Raw genomic sequence first — 19,776 nt, forward strand, 5'->3', positions numbered from 1 at the left:
GTTTACAATCCTTAGTTCTTTTGCCAAATGTTTGGTGACATTAACATGCTGAGCGAAAGAAAATGAAATTAAGCATCAGAAGTAAACACCAGAAAGTCACTACCTAATACTTAAACACAGGGACCAAGTGTGTCCGGAAAACAGCTCTTACTGATGGCATTTCTTCCTCTGCCTTTTTTCCCCAAGCCAATCTACCCCTTGCCTTAGATTCCACATAAAACAGTTTTATCAGGGACAGTGATATTCAGTCAACATAATGATACCATCAATTTGGTCAAATACCAAAATCAATGCCCTTGCTATTTGTCTGGTGTCTGTGCTACACAAGATGGTGTTTCTGTTGACTCCATAAATTCACGATCAGGTAGCACACAGCAAGGCCAGGAGCAGATTCCCAGAGAAGCAAAGGTAGGATTTTTATTTGCTGGTTTTATTCCTGTGCTGCAGTGGGGCTGTGGAGGTGCATGGCTCCCCTCCTTTACTCTTGGTGTCTTCAGAGATGCTTCAGTGGCCAAGAGTGACCATCTGCTAATCAAATAATGATGAATCCATTCTGATACCTTCACTAATGCACTGTGGGTATTTCAGAGTGTGATGTCACCCAGGTTTCCCTCAACCTCGGCCTTCCTTGTTCTTGGATTTTAGCACGTAACACTCAGATAATTAATCACTTCTCTATTAGTTTAGGTTCTTCTAAGATGATATGTTACACACTGAACACCACCGTTACACAAAGGTTTCTTGATGCATATACCATTTAGACTATTTTGAAAATTAACTTTATTACATGTATCATTTATTTATGCACGTATGTGTGTCATGGAATATAATTGGAGTTCACAGAAAATCTTGCTAGATTAATTTCTCTTCTCCACCATGTGGCCCTTGTTATTAAGATCCAGTTGTCAGGCATGGTAGCAAATGTCTTAATTCATGGAGACATCATTATGGACCAGGTATAGCAGTTTTAATAACTAATCTTCTGTTTTGTTTTTTTTTACTAGATGTATATTTTGTGCAAATTATTTTATTCCATTTCACATTAAAGCCCAGGTTTATTTATTATTTTTGAGTTTAGGTAAATGAAGCATAGAAAACTAATTTACTGGATAAGTATACTGGAGTCTGATACTGATCATTGTGGTGTCAAATCTTGGGTTTTCCCACACACTGCCCTGATACTTGTTAATGATGATGGTGTTTGTGGTACATTGTTTGTATGGTTGTAGCTGCTGACATCCGTGATGCTGAAGATGCTGATTTGGTAGCTGTGGTTTCTGTGCTTGCTTTCATTGCTGTTGCTAGATGATAGTGGTATCTTTATTTCTGGTAGTGGGGTGTGATTTTATAATGATGCACATTATCTTAATACTTTTTAGTGTCTGGCTAATGAGGAAGGGAATATGTAGTTTATTTTGTGGAGACACCTTATTGGGTATGATAGCTTATTACTCCTTTATCCTGGTTCTACAACAACTATGAAGTTGAAATGATTTTTTTCCTCTGTTGGCAAAACTAATACTAATTTCTTTTACCTTCTCTTTACTTGGGAATTTTTTTGTTTCCTGGTGGCAGAAACTCAGTTTTAATTATTGTTGATTTTTTAAAAACCCAACACAGTACCAGGAAGTCTGAAGGTATTTTATAAGCACATTATTAAGTAGACACATTTTCATGGGGATCTCATATCCCTGCACAGATTTATTTAAATGTCTGTCTTAGTAAGTACAGACTGGAGGACACAGAACTATTTTCTTAAAGAGGTCTTACCCTCAGTCTCACTATGTCTTCTGGATCAACTCAGTTACATTGGTGATGACCTCTGAGATTGTTTGTTGAGAAAACTTATGAATTTATATCCATATATTTAGAGAAAAACTACAGTGACTGATTAGGAAGCTCTGCATCCTTAAAACACCATTAATAGCAAATATATACTTATCAGTTCTGTTTGTATCTGGGGATAGTCTAACAGAAGGCTGTAAGAAATTTAATAGATGTGAAATTCAATAGCTATAGGTCTGGTCATTACATTTATGCATATGCATTTACAGCATATGCATTCTTAAGAAGCATTTTTCCTACATTTAAGAAGAAAATTAATAATGCTTATAATGTCCTCAGTATCCACATTTATGCATGGTAGAGACGTAAAACTCAAAACATTCTGTTCAGTAAAGTGACATTTTTTTTTCTTTTATATGTACTGAGTTTGTAGATCTCTTCCATCCCTGAGGATTATAGCTGTTGAGTAAGAGAGATCATTAGTATGCTATGGTAAGCTCACTTAAGGTTTACTTCAAAGATGCCTGGACAACCAGCCCCATAAGCAGATTGGATTTAATGATCAGAAGAAAGTGTACACTCATGCCAAGCTGTTTCTGTTGGTATCAACACTGATTTTTTTTTTTTTTTTGCAAAATTTTAATTTGCAATCCTAATTTGAAATCTTTTACTCAGTCCAACATTTGCATGCTCCCTCGTTAGGACAAATCTTATCTTCCTCTTCATTCTGCATCTGTTCTTCAACCTTGTCTTCTCCCTTGGTGTTTTCATTCTATTGCCCAATAAATCCATTCTGAATTCTGGCCATCCCTAGAAGTCACCTGCTCTTCAGAGCACAGATCAACCACACCGCTATACAGTATAGATGTACAATGTGTTATAAAGGAAAAATGTTCTTTTCCATTCCACAGGGTGTAAATGCCAGCACTGGTAAGGAAGAAGACTCCCTCACTTACTGACATAGTCATAACATAAATCAGAAGAAAATAATTATATGTGAAAAAAAATGGAAGAAAACTAGAGTGTCTTAGAACTGAAATGAACAATAAATTGGGCTAGAAACGTGAGTGACTATAGTCAAAACACTGAGATGCCTTTACTAGAAGAATCTTCCCGTTAATCATTAGCATTCTGGATTCTTCTACTTCTACCCCTGACCCCAAGCAGCTTTGTCATAGCACAGTCTCTGATGTACTTGCAAGTACAGTTAGGGCAAGCATCCAGAGAAAGCAGAGTAGTAGTAAGCAGTAATCACTCTGGCAACATATTTTCATAATGTTTTCATCAATGCATTTCTATCAATATTTTAATTTATTCTCCAGGGTGATGCATTATCAACTATAGTGTGGCTGGATCATGAAGAAAGACTTCATTTGCTACTGTCACAACCCATACCCAGACATGCTTAAATGACTTGCAGGTAATTTTCACACCCTTTCCATTAAAGCCGTCAAACGAGAGATTATTGATCAAAGTCTTATAAGGAAAGTGTCTGTACAAATTGTGGATTTTTAAAGAAAGTTGTTTTTTTAGGTGTGGAGGTGTTATTTTGTTATTTTGGTCGTTGTACAAATGTTAATGAGGTTCTCTGTATTTCAGGTGATACATTCAGTGTCTCTTTGTGGTATTTAAATGACATCTTCCTAGAGATTTCGAAAGTGCTTAATTATAGAGCATTGAATACAGCACATGGCTTGCCAATAGAATATTGTTTATTGCATCTTCCTGAGTACATGTCAGTGAAAGTATCTCTATACATTTCCGCCTTCCGTGTGGCAGGTGAAGAAGTTTGTATCTTAACTTGGGACATTATTTTTAGCTACTTCTAAAGAACAAACAGAACAAGGAGGTAGCTGGAAGTCAAAAGTCCTAACTTTAAATATAACGAGTTTAATCAGATATATAAAGAGAATTATAGTGGTAATCTTTAAGAGTCCACTCTAACCTCCTTGAGGGTGTACACACAGCTCTGAACCCACCAAAGAGCCTTGGATTCATGAATGAAAGGCACACATACACACATGCATACACACACACACACACACACACACACACACACACACACACACACATACATACATGTATGCCTGCAAGCACGCAGCATATTGATTTTACTATTCCTTAACTAGCTCAGTTGCTGAGCCACTACTTAACTGCCATGTGGCTAACACATTTCCCCCAATATTACTCAGTTAACATTTGCTAAATTTATATTTCATCTTTGCTACCCCAGACCCAATTGGGGGAGTGTTCCTTAGGGTTACTCCCCAAACTTTTTAAAAAAGATATTTTATTGTTTTTACTTGATTTTGATTTTTTTATTATTTTATTGTACACTCTCTATATTTATATTTTAAATGTTATTCTCTTCCCTACCCTGTTCCAAGCTCCCCTTCCCCTCAACTTGTCTCTATGAGGTGCACCCTCTCCTAATCACCCTCTCCACCTCAGTGCCTTGGAATTTCCCTACATTGGGAAAACGCACCCTCACTGTGCCAAACGTCTCTTCTTACATTGAGTTCAGACACCACTATCCTCTGCTACATATACACTGGAGTCATGGGTCTCTCCATATGTGCTCAGTGGTTAGTGTTTTAGTTCATGGGAGTTGTGGAGGGTTTGGTTGTTGATAATGTTTTTCCCATGAGCTTGGAAACCCTTTCTGCTCCTTTAGTCCTTTCTCTAGCCCCTTCAGTGCTAAGAAGGAGTGAGGCATCTACTTTCTGGCCTTCCTTCTCTTTGAGTTTCATAAATTCTGTAGATGGTTTCTGGGGTATTTCGAGCTTTGTGGGCTACTATCCTATTATAAATGAGTACATACTATGAGTGCTCTTTTGTGACTGGTTTACCTCTCTCAGGATGGAACTTGAAGCTTTCCTTACTCTTAAATGTTGGTGGACTCTCACAAATGGTTCCATGCACCATACCATGGTACTTCTTGCTCTTTCCCCATCAGCAGCTGCCCTCTTTTGACTCTCTGTTGTGAACTCTTTTTTCTCAGCATCTGCCCCCTCTGGTTATTGTCATAAATTTCAGTAATCTGACAAAATCAAAACTCTAGAAGCTTGTAACTCATTGATAAAATTTATATCAGTAAATTCTCACTCCACAAAACATCTACACAATAAATTCAGAGCCAGTTGATATTGATATAAACTGCCTACTTACATAAAAGAAATTGCCCTGTAATAATCCATCCCTTATAAGATATTCATAGTTACCTATGGCTAATTAAAACTATATAAGTCCATGTCATCCTCCTCCTCCTATATCTTTTCTTCTTCCTTCTCTTTCCCTATCTCTCCTTCCCACCTTTCCAAAACTCTGCCCCTATATATCTTTTTAACTGCCCAATCACAGGCCTTGCCTTATCTTGTGCCTGCCCTCACCTGCATATAGAAATCAACCATGCCTTCTCTCCTGAATTTTCTCTCAGGAATCCTCAAAAGCCACGCCTCTATATCTCTACCCAGCTATTGAACATTGGCTCTTTATTGATCAGTCAAAAACCCAACTGTTGTCAGTGACCTGCAGTGGTTGTGCAAATTCCCATGTTTGCAAGCACAAATCAAACCCCGAACAGAGTATCTCAGAACTAAACTTTAAAAGGCAGGAAAATGTATCTCTGCAGAGTCCTACAGGGATGGATCTCCAGTGAGAAAATAAGAAATACTTGTAGAGACTTCTCTTCCTATGAGATAGATGCTACTGTTTATTCTAGATGCAAGCTAACAGTGAGAGAAGTGTCTGACTCTCTTTAATAAGGATGCCCTTTAAAAACTAGCAGCCAGTTGGTCAGCATGAAGACTATGCTTCCATGTACAAGTATGCTTTCTAGGCAGGATGAAAACTAGTAACACCTCTGCCTCTCTGGAGGAAGTGGTAAGAGCCAGAATTCTCTGGGAATATTTATGACAATCTCTGTGACACTAATTACAGTTCATCCACTTAGATAACTCTTTCTAAAAATTCCAGCTCTTTCTCCAAGCTCAAGAAAAAAAAAGTGTCCCCACTGGCTTCATGATTATAAGAAGACAGAAAACCAACATTTTAGATTCTCCCATTGTTTACTTATTATGTACATCCTTCTGACTCCTGTCTTTATCTTCTTCCTTCTCTTTCTATCTTCTTCCCTCTTTTCCACTCTACCTTCTTCCCTTAAAGAACAAAACAAAATAAAACAAAAAAATCCCAACCAAACAACCAAACAAAAGCCCTCTGTTAACCCTTGATAGTTTGATCAGTGTTGAGCACTCTTCTCTTCTGAATTTATAGCCTCTGGGTTTGCTATGTATCTGTGGAAATCCTTTGTGTGTTTTTTCTTTGTTTTACCATCTCAACAGAACCAGCATTGTTCTTCACAAAATTCTCTTCTCTCCTTTCAATTGTTATTGCTGAATCACATTTCTTGTTCTTATGTCTCCTATTGTGTTCTTGGGATATCACAGGTTAGATAAACTTTGCATATCAAAATCACAGCCTTTCAAAACTTGATCTGAACCTTTGAAGTGACAGCACCAATTGAATGATGTTATATGCTTGAGGGTGTGCCCTTGAAGGAGGAGATACTGGGACTCTGGCCTCTGTCTTTTTCTTTTATTACTTGGCCACTATGAAATAGTTACTATATGAGTCTCTATTCTGAAAGCAAAACACAACAAGACCAAATGACCCTATGCTAAAGCCCTGGGAAGTGTAAGTCAAAATGGATCTTTATTTATTTTAAGTTATTCAGGTTTCTGTGCAAATGGTGGGAATTTGAATGACACATGGAATGTGGTATAAGAGATAGCTAAATGATGTTATGTAAACATATTTCAGACTCTTCATGTCTAGATGCTCTACCAACATTTCAAGTTTCCTGAGGCTCAGATTTTTTTCTGTAATATCTAGTCATTGTGTATGTACAATCTAGATGAGGGCTAGTCTTACTTCGGGTGGAAAAGAAGTATAACAGGTTTTCACACAGACATTAGGTTTACTCCTTCTTAAAAGTTCTTCTACATGACCTTGCTTAGCCTATTATGTCTTCCTTTTGACCACAGCCATTCTTCCCTTCTCCCTTTTTAATTTGATCTTTTCTTTACTTACATTTCAAATGTTACCCCTTTCCTAGGTTTCCCTTCTGGAATCTCTCTATCTCATAAACCCTCTCCCTAATTCTCTGAGGGTATGTATTCCCTCACTCACCATCCAGTCCCTCCTAACCTCCCCACCCTGGCATTCCCCTACACTGCTGCATCAAGCCTTCATAGGACCAAAGATAGCTCCTTCTCTGATGCCCAATAAGGCCATCCTCTGCCACATGTGTGGCTGAAGCCGTGGTCCCTCCAAGTGTAAATTTTGATTGGTAGTTTAGTTTCTGGAGGGGGTTCTGGTTGGTTGATATTGTTGTCCTTCCTATAGGGTTTCAAACACCTTCAGCTCCTTCAGTCCTTTCTCCAACTTCTCCATTGGGGACCTCATTCTCAATCTAATGGTTGGTTGAGAGCTTCAGCCTCTGTATTTGTTAGGTTCTGGTAGAGTCTCTCAGGAGACAGCTATATTAGGTTCCTGCCAGCATAAACTTCTTGGCATCAGCATTATAGTCTAGGTTTGATGAGTCTATATGGGATGGATGCCCTTTTATTCAATCTTTGCTCCATACTTTGTCTCTATATTACCTCTTCCCCACTTTCTCTTCTATTAGTTTCAGTGTATCTGTTTTTATGTGGAGGTCTTTAATCCACTTGGACTCCAGCTTATTTTTACAAGAAGATAAGAATGTGTCAATTTGCATTTTTCTACATATTGACTGCCAGGTGAACCAGCCCCATTTGTTAAATATACTGTCTTTTTTCCAATAGATGGGTTTAGCTCCTTTGTCAAAGAACTAGTGACCATAGGTATATGGGTTCGTTTCTGGTTCTTCAATTTTATTCCATTGTTTTAATTGCCTGATTCTTAAATTTTATTCATTTCTTTATAACTTACTTTCCTCATCTAAAGCTAGCTTCCTCTCCTGGTTCATGAAGAAGTAGGAGTTAAGCTGAGAGATTGAAAATTATTTCTTTTATTTTTTGAGATTTTAATATAGTCAGATAATTTCTCCTTTCAAATCCACATATATTCCTCCTTCCTTTTTTTGAATTAGTCTTCTTTTTCATTAATTATCATATATAATACTGTTACATATATATATATTTATTTATAAACACACATTTTCATCTAACAACTCAATCAAATCTACCAATGTTATTACTGTCAAATTTTTTCTTTCCTTCCACTCCAGAAAAGATATATCAATCCTTCTGCTTAAGACACACCCGAGGTCTTGGCCACATTCTCATTAGCTTTTTAGAAGTAATAGCTCCAGCAATACTCTCATTGTTCTACAGAAGCATCAGCTTTATACTTCATCCCCCCCCCTTTTTTTTGAATACAGTGTACTTGTTTTACAAGCTTAATAGTCAGTCAAATCTTACCTATTTTGTTTGTATGTATTTATCTTTTGGAGAGGCTGGTTATCACTACTGTATTTGTTTCTTTTTTTCTCCTGGATTCCCTTACAATCCCTGGGTTTTCTGGGCTGTCATGAGAATCTACAAACTGCCAGAGCTTCCATGTCATTTGTACAGTAGCCTATATATGTGGTATAATGCCTGGAACTCTGTACAATAGTTAACAGACTTTCTGACTGTAGATGCTAAATAAAAGTTATTCAGGCCTAAATTTTCTATAGTCAGAGTCTTTTAACTATTTTACAGAGTTCCTTTTTTAAAATTAATTTTTAGAAAATTCGATGTTTCTTTTCTACTTTTCTCTTTATTACTATATAGTTTTTAATCTTATCTTTTGTTAATCACACCCATGTTTTTCTGCAAATAATTTCACTTTTAGGAATTTTTCTATATTATATTCTCTCTTGTAATTTATGTAAGAGTCTTGGGGTAATTATTTTAAAATAAAAATGTACTGAGTTAAATATACTAATTCTCTCAATTTTAAACACATGTAGTGAGTTGTTCATTCTGTGTATCAAAGGTCTAAATGAGAATGTATATCACAAAACTCATTGTTTTCTCCCACAATGCACTGCCTCTGCTGCAGCTAATGATCATGTCCAAATGTCTAGACCAGAAAATCAGGAGTTTGCTCTTTGGCTTCAATCTTTCCTTTAAACCTTGCATTCAGTCGATTAATATTCTCTGAAGATTCACCTATTAATAGAGTTTGCCTTTTTCTTTTCCTCTACTGTGACATTATTTACTGAAGGTTCTTTTCATTAGAATTGCTTAATTAGTTAAGAAGTCTTTTGTGACAGTAGTTTTCATTCTTAGCCTTGCACAGTAATCAATTAGAGAATCAGGGGTATATTTAAATCCCAGATAGTCATCCCATACTCTAGACTGTTGCATTAGGATCTGTAGAAGGGGAATTTGGTGAATAGTGTGCAAATATTGATGAAAATTAATCACACAGTCTATAAATAAAGGCTGAAGTCCTTAGCATAGGGTTAGCTTGCATATTTCATTAAATAATTTATTAAATTTAGTATTAAATTTATTAAATTTAATATATGCAAGATCTAATAATCATGAAAAATAATATACCAAAGAGAAGAAATTTCTATATTTTAATTTACATAAAAATTATTAATTTTATTTTGTATTTAGGCAGAATTTGTCTATATTTATGCATGCCTAATGACTGTAGAAACCAGAAGAGGATATAGGACCCCCCTAGAAGTGGAATTACCTAGGGTTGTGAGCTGCCACATGGGTGCTGGGAACTGAATGTAGGTGCTGAGCCATTTCTCTAGCCTTTACTTATACTTCCTCATATTCTAATCCATAGGCAGCTATTATCCCCAGAATCACTTCAAATATATTCTATTCTCTTCTTTAATTTTGTAAACAAGAATTAGAAGATACTGTGGCTTTTTTCTTTATCTACATTCATCTAAATATGTACAAAACTGCATCATCTTGTATTTAGATATGTATAATTGCATCATATGCATATGAAATAATTCATATAATGAGAATCTTATTATACTATCCCTTTGATGTTGTCAATGTTGTTACAATGACCAACTTTGCATATGCCATTTTGTACATACATCAAAAACTGTTAGATAGGATTTGCCAAAATAACTTTCAGAGAGGCTGGCCCAATTTAATTCTCATCTGTGATGCTCTTTCTCTACTTTTTTTCCTAGGTTAGGTGACAGTTGGCTTTTCCCTATCCCTCGTTATAAGTTGTCTTTATGGAAGTGAACATGAGTATCTTTTCAAAAATGAAATAATTTATACATTTCTTTTTCTGTGAATGCTTTAATATTTTCCAAGCCCCCTTAAATATAAATGAAAATCTTCCAAAGTGAAAGATTGGTAATATGATCGGACAGACCTTAGATTAGGGATGGGAGGAGGATTTAAGTATAAAGTTAACAGTAAATGACAGATGGAAAATGTTCTCCTCCACCTGAAAGAGGGAATCTGAGCCATTAGTAACTGTTCCAGACTGAAGTGCATGGTCATGTTTGTATCTAGATACCAAAGGGACCAGTTAGTTATTAAGCCTAACTCTACACTAGCTTACAACTAACTGAAATTTCAAATAAAAGAGATAATGAGGGAATGCTTTATTTCTTTGTGTTTATATAAATCCTATTCTAGTAGAACAAAGGCAGAAAACATCTAGAGAACAATGGTGAACTTCCTGTTCCTGTACAGAAAAAAAAAAAACGTTTTATGCATATATTGAATTGTATAGAGAAAGAAAAATAAATACCTTAAGGGGAAATATCTTAAAGCTTTCAATAAGTTTATATTATTATATTCAATAAGTTCATGATTCTTTAGGGCCAACTTAGACTTAATTGTTACTTTCTGAGTTGCATAGGGCCTACATGTGATCAGGTGACTTTTCCATGGATTAAACAAATATCAGTACTGGAGACTCAACAATCAGACATAGAAGGGAGGAGCATCCTAAATACCTGCTGTTCTGAGAGAGCACATAAAGCACAACAAGATGGCTTTAGAGCTCAGAGTCTGATCTGAGGCATCCAGCATCTCCCCCAAGGGAAAGATCATAGTTAGGATTATTTTCTAAGTCCTCTGTCCACGTTCCTCATTCATACCTTTTAAGGGTTAACTTGCTCCCTGTTCAGTTTGACCGTTTTTAATTACCACCTCACACTATTCATGGGACAAATTCTACATCCTTAATAGCCTTTCTTTATTGAAATGACCAGAAGTTTCCTTCTAATCCAGTCCTTGTTTTGTAGGAGACGATCAAGGCATCTTTGCTATTAGCCCCTGGCTGTTACTCTGTTTTTCCTCCCTACCCTGTCTGAGGCTCTGTATTTCTTGGCTTCTTTCACAGCTTTCCTCTCACTCTGTGGACTTCCTCGAAGTGTAAGGTCATAAAACTCACTGATGCTGCACTTTGGTGTGCAGAGATCTTGCAGTTCCCTAGGCTACCATCTGCTGCTCAGAGAGAAATTATACTTCAGCTATCTTTGCTTTAAAAGATGACATGACTGACATCTGTTAATAGTATCTTTTGTATATTATTCTGTGATGTTAAATACTCTGCAAAGCTTCTTGATTTTTAAATTTTTTTCCAAGATTGGTCTATAGTAAGTTTAAGGATGTGGTCTCTGGAATCTCATGGCCCAGGGGATGGAGCATGGCCCTGAGGTAGGTGATTTTTAGCTAATCTCTTTTAGGTGGACCACATGGGTTTTCATCAACACTGAGAGACTTTTAAAGGTTTCTCCTGGTCCCTTGATGTTCTATGTGATGGTTTCTTTATATCAACTTTAGGATTTCACTGAATATTTGGGACTCTCCAGTCCCTGTCTTTTGATCACCCAAACTAATGGTCTTCAGGATAACACCTGTTGGAGGTCTAAGTGCTTCTCTGAAGTTCTGAAACTCTGTTGCTTTCTTTTTTGAATACATTTGGATATATTTAGATAACAAGTATCTCTGAAAATGTGGGTCATATTTCCTATATGTGAAAAATGTCTACTGCTTCTTATGTTAAGCCCTTCATAGGTGTGTGGCTGAGTGATGGCTATGAGTCATTCTTGCTCTTTCCTAATTCTTTGGACCTTCTGACACTATCACTGGGCAGATAAATCTCTAAACCTCATTTTCTCCAAATACACCCAGCCTGTGTCTCTAATGCTCACCTAAAATTACTTGTGATAAACACAAACACTAGTAAAGGAGGAAAGAATTTCTAGTCTTCCTGTGTTCCCACCCAGCTGTGGCTCTCTTATAGTCTATCAGAAACTGGCGTCAATTTTGCCTCTAAATCCAAGATCTTAACAGTTCACCGTTTCTATCTCTACTAGTATTTAATTCTCCTTTACTAAGCTGGGCCTTTTGGTTTGAATAACATTTTCTCCACAGTCTCTTACTACTATTATTGAGAAGTTGCTCCCTAGGTGCTGATGTTCTTTTGGAAGTTCTAGAGACTCTATGTGATAGGGAATTAGCTTTAGGAAGTGGATCGCTGGGGTCATGATCTTGGGAGCGTTACTTTAGATCCTCCTTCATCCTCTTTTCCCTCTGCTTCTCTACTTTGAGGCAAGGTCTTCTGCTACAAGCTTCTGCCACCACAATGTTCTCTCTTACTATGAACCCAGGCTCAAACAGAACTTAGTATTTGGGACCTGCAGATCAGACACTAAGCTTAAATAATCCTTCCTTAAAATGATGTTCCCCAAGTCACAGTGATGGGTGTCTGACCACTACACCTCTAATCTTTCTTGTTTTCTCAAGACTAATTGCCTTCCTTTCCTCAACCGCTACCTCTACATCTTTATGCCTGTGACATAAATAAGAGAGAGTCGTGTCCTTGCTTAAAGCAATCAGTCTCATTGTCAAAGGAAAATCATTCCAAGGTGATACCCATTCAACCATCTGTGACATCTTCACTCTGTTTCTTCACTCTATCATTCTGATTCAGCACAACAACCTTTTCCCCACTGTTCTGTGAACACACTACTCATTCTCTTCTCTGATGTTGGATCCTGTTGGAAGATGACTCTCTGCCTTTGCCTTGAGGCTTTCACACTTCTGTTTTACAACTGGAAACCAGCATGGATATCTCTGTCAATTAGAACATTTCTCTAGCATCTAATCTAATGCTGACACATGGCCCCTGGCAGTGGCTTTTCTGTACAATTAGTATAAGTGCCAGCCTTGCCACATGTTTTTCATATTGATATGCTTGTCTTCTTATTCTCTCCCTTCTTTCCCAACCATTCTAGAGTCTCTGTGGTCTTGGGAGTATCTCAAAGCTGTATTGATAAAATAAATAAATTACTATGTAACTGATTGTAGATTTATAGAATGGTGAATTTTCTTCCTTTGTCTCCATCTTTGGTTTATAGAGTATCCTTGAGTTAAGGCCTACCTGCATTTTGGAAGGAAAGAAAGAAAGGAGATAAATTAATATCTGAATATTCTTGGTGTTCTCTGTAGTATAACTGTATTTGAGTCAATTAAAAAAAAAGATGGAACTATATGGCTTTTACCTTGTCTAAGCCATGTGAGCTGAACAAGCAAATCCCAAATAGTATTTGATTCCCCCCACCATCTTTAAAACTCAAGTAATAAATTCTACCTCACAGAGGATTTTGGGGTAAGCAAATAAAATTGTACATGAAAACACACTTCACAGGGTGTTTGCAATAAAAAAAACAACATATTGTGTTCAAACCCTTGTTAGAGTGGATCACCATCAAAAAGACTGAAAATGCAAAATGACTATATTTACAGTAGCCAGGGACATAGCCGTAGAAGACAACACAGAGACAGATGTAGTAGGTTTTTATCCTGCCCCGTTCCCTTCTCTCCCCTCCCTTCTCTTCCACGTGCTTCTCCCTCCCGTCCTGTCCTGCCCTTTCCTTTCCCCTCCCTCAGACCTTTCATAGATAATACTGCATGTTTGTTACTCTGACCTGTTCGACCCTCTATGGCAGTGTCTCCCAACTTTCCTAATGCTGTGACCCGTTAATACAGTTCATGTTGTGGTGGCCCCTAACCATAAAATTAGTTTTGTTCCTACTTCATAACTAATTTTGCTATTGGTATGTATCACAATGTACGTTTCTGATATGCAGGATATCTAATATGCAACCCCCTGCAAGGTTTGAGTGGTCCCAAGGGGATCATAACCCACAAATTGAGGACTATTACTTTATGGTCTTGTTATTTTTGGCTTTCCTTTTCAAAATTATTACCTGTTCTCCACCTGGTCTGTTTCGCCTTTAACTCTAAACCTTCAGTGTAACAAAGCACCAGGACATCATTCATGAAATAGCCTCTGTCTCCCTGGTCAACCGTATTAACTGATGCTATTCTCTGATAGTAAAAATGAGCAAAGTAGGGCTGGCGGGGGGGGGGGGGGCTGACTCAGCAAATAAGAGTGCTTGATGAACAAAAATGAGGATCTGAGTTCAAATTCCATAATCATATAAAATAGCTGGTCTTGATCACAAACAGGCCTGTAAGCCCAATCCTGTGGTTGCAAGGTAGACACAGAAAGATCTCTGGGACTTATGGTTTCTGTGCATGTACACAGGTGTATGAACTCTCCCTCTCTCACACACACAGACATACTACAAACATATACTACACACATGTTACCCATATACACTACAGACACATATAGCACACTCACTGTACACATATACACCCGAGTAATACATACATACATGCATTCACCAACATACACAATACACTCACATAAGTGCACATACATACACTGCACACATACAGTCACAGAAGGAGGGGGGGGGAGGCAGAGCCAGACATCCAGACAGCCAGACAGCCAGAGCCCTCTCACACACATTGAGCAAAACAAAGTCTAAAGTTGGCCTAGACAGTTCTAGTGTGGATGGTATCTGAAAACCTTACATTCATTGCTCTCACCTCACTGTTGATAGGTTTGTATAATAGGATGGTATTTGTTCTGATACAGGATTACAAAGGCTGAGAAGTGCCACAATTGGCCATTTATAAGCTAAAGACCCAAAGCAGCTGGTGACAATTAATTTCAGGTCTAAAAGCTGGGGATACAGGAAAGCTGCTGGCAATAGTTTTGCTTTAATTGGGAGAGCTGGGAGCCCACTGTTTGAAGGTAGGAGACATGCATTTCTCATGCCCAACAAAGCAGTTTGCCCTTTCTTTGCCTCTTAGGAGGTAGGAAGATGTCTGCTCAATTGGTTTGAGCAAATGCCTTTTCCGTGTATTAATTTAAATGCTAATCTATTCCAAAACACTATTGCAAACATGCCTAGAAATATTTACTATCTAAATGTGCACCCTTTAAGCAGCAAATTGACACACAATTTTAATCAGCAAGCCTATCATCTTGGTTCGCTCAGTTCTAGAGGATCGGCTGGAACATTGGTCAGTCTCTGTTGGCAACCTGTGATGGTGCGGTCACCTTGGTTTGGTGACATCACCAACAGTAAAAACATATTAAGGAACATCTTGAACTTGTTCCCTAAAATTCATGACTAAGATAAAGTATGGTTAACTGGAAGGCATTGAAATGTATCAGGAAATAGCAGGAGTCTGGAAATACTGTTGAAGGATGAAAGGCCAGAGTTGTCTACACATGAAAGAGGGAACCACATGTTAATGTCTGCAGAGAAAGTAGAGGCAATGAGGACACTTACCCCTATATAACATTGCATCTGCTTCCTATATTGCTTATGCAAGTATATGCAGTTCTCATACTATTCTGTGTATTTTTCTGGGGTAGATGGTAACTCCTATTAGAGAGGAAGTAATGAAATGGGGTGCTATGCTTTTCCTGCATTGTTTAGTAATGGCTCAAGACTCTACTGAATCCCGAGAAAACAGAACGAGAGGAGTGTGGTCCACAGTGCATCACCTGTCCTGAATCCACGGGCTCCTTCATCCTTTCTCTCACCATTTCAGTATAACTCACAATTATGCTCCACTCTCCAGGAGCCAAACTTTCCACACACATTCCAAGTGTTCACTGCATGAACATCCTTCATGCCACAGCTCCACTAATGTATGCAAAGCACCAACCTGATGCCTCCTCTCCCCTGCTCTCTCCTTTAAACTGACAGTGTTTATTGCGCTTGAAGACGAACAGCAGAAGAGTGCTAGGCTTCATCTAAATCTCTCTTGCTCTGTGGTACCTCGAGTCTCCAACCTCATTGCACTTGTCCATCTGCTCCCTGCATTTTTACATTAGAATTTTTCAGGTCAACAAGTCATATCTTCTCATGGGACAGAGTAACAGTATCTTAACTCTACCTTTTCCTTTACAGATTAATGCAATAGCAAGTTAATTGTCACCCCCTCACCCATAGATAATGAGGGGGCACTGCTGGAATGTCACTTGGTGCAAAATCCCATGTCACGTTAAACTCCCCTGTGAAGTGCTTGTTTCAGCTGTAAGTTAGGAATTGTTTGTGTAATTGTTCACTAAAAGCCCAAGATGTGATGCTCAGTATCATGAGAGACCAATCATGTCAAACTTTCTGATCTACCTCTCCTATGCCTATCTGGGAAACCTTATATAAATTATATATGGAAATATTAGGTGGTGTTACTATTTACAATTGGCAGAGGGAAAGCTTGAGATTATAAAGGTTAAAGAACCAGATCCAGACTTATATGTAGGCTAGGTTATAACCATTATTAGAATCTGGATTTTTCTGTGGCAAATCCTGCTCCCGTTCTTCCATGTTGTCTTTTCCAGATGACACAAAAGAGGCAGATGACAGGTAAATGAACAAGAGACCTGAGCCACTCATCAGACATGTGGTAGGGCCCATGCAGTACATCTTCACCCGCCACATCAAATGGTTTAAGAGTTGAGAGCTTCTCTTTTAGAAAAAGCACCTGCTGCTGCCACAGGAGTGGTCACAAGAGGTCCAATGCACGGCTGTGATGCAATTTCAGCTTCCCTGACCCTGACAGCAGGTCTCGCTTGCTATGGTGTGTGGTAAATCAACCACCTGGCCAACTACTGAACTTACAAATCCTTAAAAAAGAAATTACTCATGCCCAACCACACTACAAATATAAAGGAATAAAATCAGTACAGCAGAACCAATGTGAGTGTATGTATGTGTATGTGTGTGTATGTGTGTGCACCTGTGCACATGCGTAATGTGCATATACACTGTATGTGTGTGCATATATGTGAGTGTATTCTGTATCATGTTTTGTGTGTGTGTGTATGAATGCAATCAAGTATGTGCATGCATGAGTGTGCATGTGCATGTGTGTGTGTGCACGTGTGTATGTGTGTGTGTGTGTGTGTGTGTGTGTGAATCTTTGTATTATATGCCCCAGAAGACTTTGACTGCTAATACCGTGTGGGCATCCTATATAGGTCATATTAATCATAGGGGTCATTATATTCATGTGGGTTAGTTTCAGATTTATGTCAGAAATAAAAATTGATTTGTATAAAACTTGTGAAACTAGAATAGAATCCACCAGTAATCCTGGACCAGGTACCTTTCTGTATGGAAGACCAGGTTTACAGAGAAGCCCAAGACCTGTCTGTGGTGGCAAATACCTGTGATCCTAGTATTTGGGAGGCCGAGGCAGGAAGATTACAGGTTGATTCCAATTTGGACTGCATGGTGAAATCTTTTTTAAAAGGTAAGTGGAAAAAAAAAAAAAAAGAAAAGGAAGGAAGGACAGAAGGGATAAAGGGAGGAGGGAGGGAGAGAGAGACAGAGAGAGAAAGCAAGGATGAAGGAAGGAAGGAAGGAAAGAAAGGGAGGAGGGAGAGAGAGAGACAGAGAGAGAAAGCAAGGATGAAGGAAGGAAGGAAGGAAAGAAAGAAAGAAGGAAGGAAATAAACAAAGAAAGAAAGAGAAAAGAAGAGGAAACCATAATAAAAGAAACACTGTCACTCATAGGGTCAATGTACAGGGAGGTGTTCCTTTTCTTTAAATGGCTCAATTGAAGCTTTTAGTATTAAAAGTTATATCAGGAAGCTTATTGAGCAGTGGTCCACAAACTCCAATGTAGGAGGAATCTATTTGGACCCCAACTCTGAATTCTAATTTCTGGGGTGCTAGGCACATACATGTTTAAAACATGTGAGGTGGTTTCCAGTGCAAGGTCAGGTTTGAACTGCTCAGGGCTACATCCAAGCTCCATACATTGTGGATATGTTTCTCATGAATAGCAGATCATGGTCTTGATTGTATAGTGGAACACTTGTGGGAATTAGATGATACTGCCTCAGAGGCCACACACTGAGAGGGTCTGATGTCATCAATCTAATGTGAGATTTCCATATAACAGGATTTTGGTAAAATTTTTAGTGAATCCAAATGTGAAGGTGAGGCTGAAGAAAACAGATCAGTCCCTGAAGCATCATGGATTAATTTTGCTTCTGGATTAAGACAGGAGGTCTAATGAAAGAATCTCAGACATCTAGGAATCTAAAGCATGATTCCTTTATCAAATATAATAAATTCTTTCATGAAAGTAACATGGTGATAATCATACACCTGATGATTAATATAGTCAACTATTTGAGAGACATATTTTTTAAAGTGCAGTTAAGTGCAAGAGATGTAATGTAACTGGCCAGCTTGTGGAATTAGGAAATCAGAAAAATGCCTCTAAGCCAAATTAGTTAGCTTGTATATTTGCATGTGTACCTATGTCTATGTGTGCATGCCTATATGTTTGTGTGTGGGGGTTATATCTGGGGATATGTTGGGGAGTTATCTTCAGAAACAACATCTACCTCCTTTGGCATAGTAACTCTCCTTTCTGTGAAGCACATCAGTGAGGCTAAAATGACTGCCTAGTGAACATTATCCATCTCATTCTGTCTGACGGACTGACCACAGTTGGGATGGAAAGGAAGCTTCTGAATTCCTACAAGTTGATGTGGGCATTTTCTAAATTTTGACTGTCATGCTTCCTCTCATGAACAGGTCTTCCAATTCCACTAAAGTAATACTTTGCAACTGAAAACAATAATCAGAGGTTATGCTTTTTGTTAACCCAAGGCCTTCTGGGAAATCACCTTGTTCCCTATCATCCTTCGTAATCCTGATTTTCTATAGCTCTTTCACTATCTCACAAAAAATTAAAATCATTTCTTTATTTTTCCTATTTCTCAAGTTGAGAGCACATGCTGTGAGATAATAGGAATGCATTCTTCTTATTTTATTCTTTTCGCTTCACACTTGTCTAAGAACCTCTACTGCAGCTAACACTCCATAAATATTAAAGATACTGTTATCTCTGTACATACTAAATACATTTATTTAATATAACCCAAAGAAGTAAATAGTGACTTTTTCAACTTATACATATTACTTTTGGGAATAGTCACTTTAGTATTTGTGTTTCCCCTTTTTAATTTACCACTAGTAAATTAAGTATGCTGATTTTATGGTGTTTTGACCTGGTAAATGGCTGACTTTCCCTTCCCTAGAAAAGCTGGATCATTTTCCATGTGTACTTTATGTGTTAGGAATATCAAATACTGTCTAAAGAATACTTATTTTGCCATCATTTTTCTTATAACATTGGTTAGAGAGACACAAGTTTTCTTTCAATTTAATTACTGAGCCATCTCTATGGTCCTAAATGTTTTTGTAACAAGAAATCTACTAATATACTAATCTTAAAATAACTAAGTCAATCCTGTCAATGAACCCACTTGGCGGACAATACTACTACTTTACACATTGAATCTCACTTAGCCACAGGCCTCAACACTGCTGCCATGGGCATAAAGTTTTCCATATAAGCATCTAGAAAACACATCCAACCATGGCATGTTTGGCATGAATTTAGAATGGGGTATTTCTCATCAAGGAGTCTTCTGTTGAACACAAATGAGAATGTCTTCAGAGCTGTGCTCACTTAGTCATTAAGTACATGTGGTGGGCAAGATGTGGTTTGTGGTTGGAGCACATCTACTGTGGTTTGAATGAGAAAACTCCTCTTGTAG

Source organism: Micromys minutus (assembly GCF_963924665.1).
Source record: "Micromys minutus genome assembly, chromosome: 25".
Taxonomy (NCBI): Eukaryota; Metazoa; Chordata; class Mammalia; order Rodentia; family Muridae; genus Micromys; species Micromys minutus.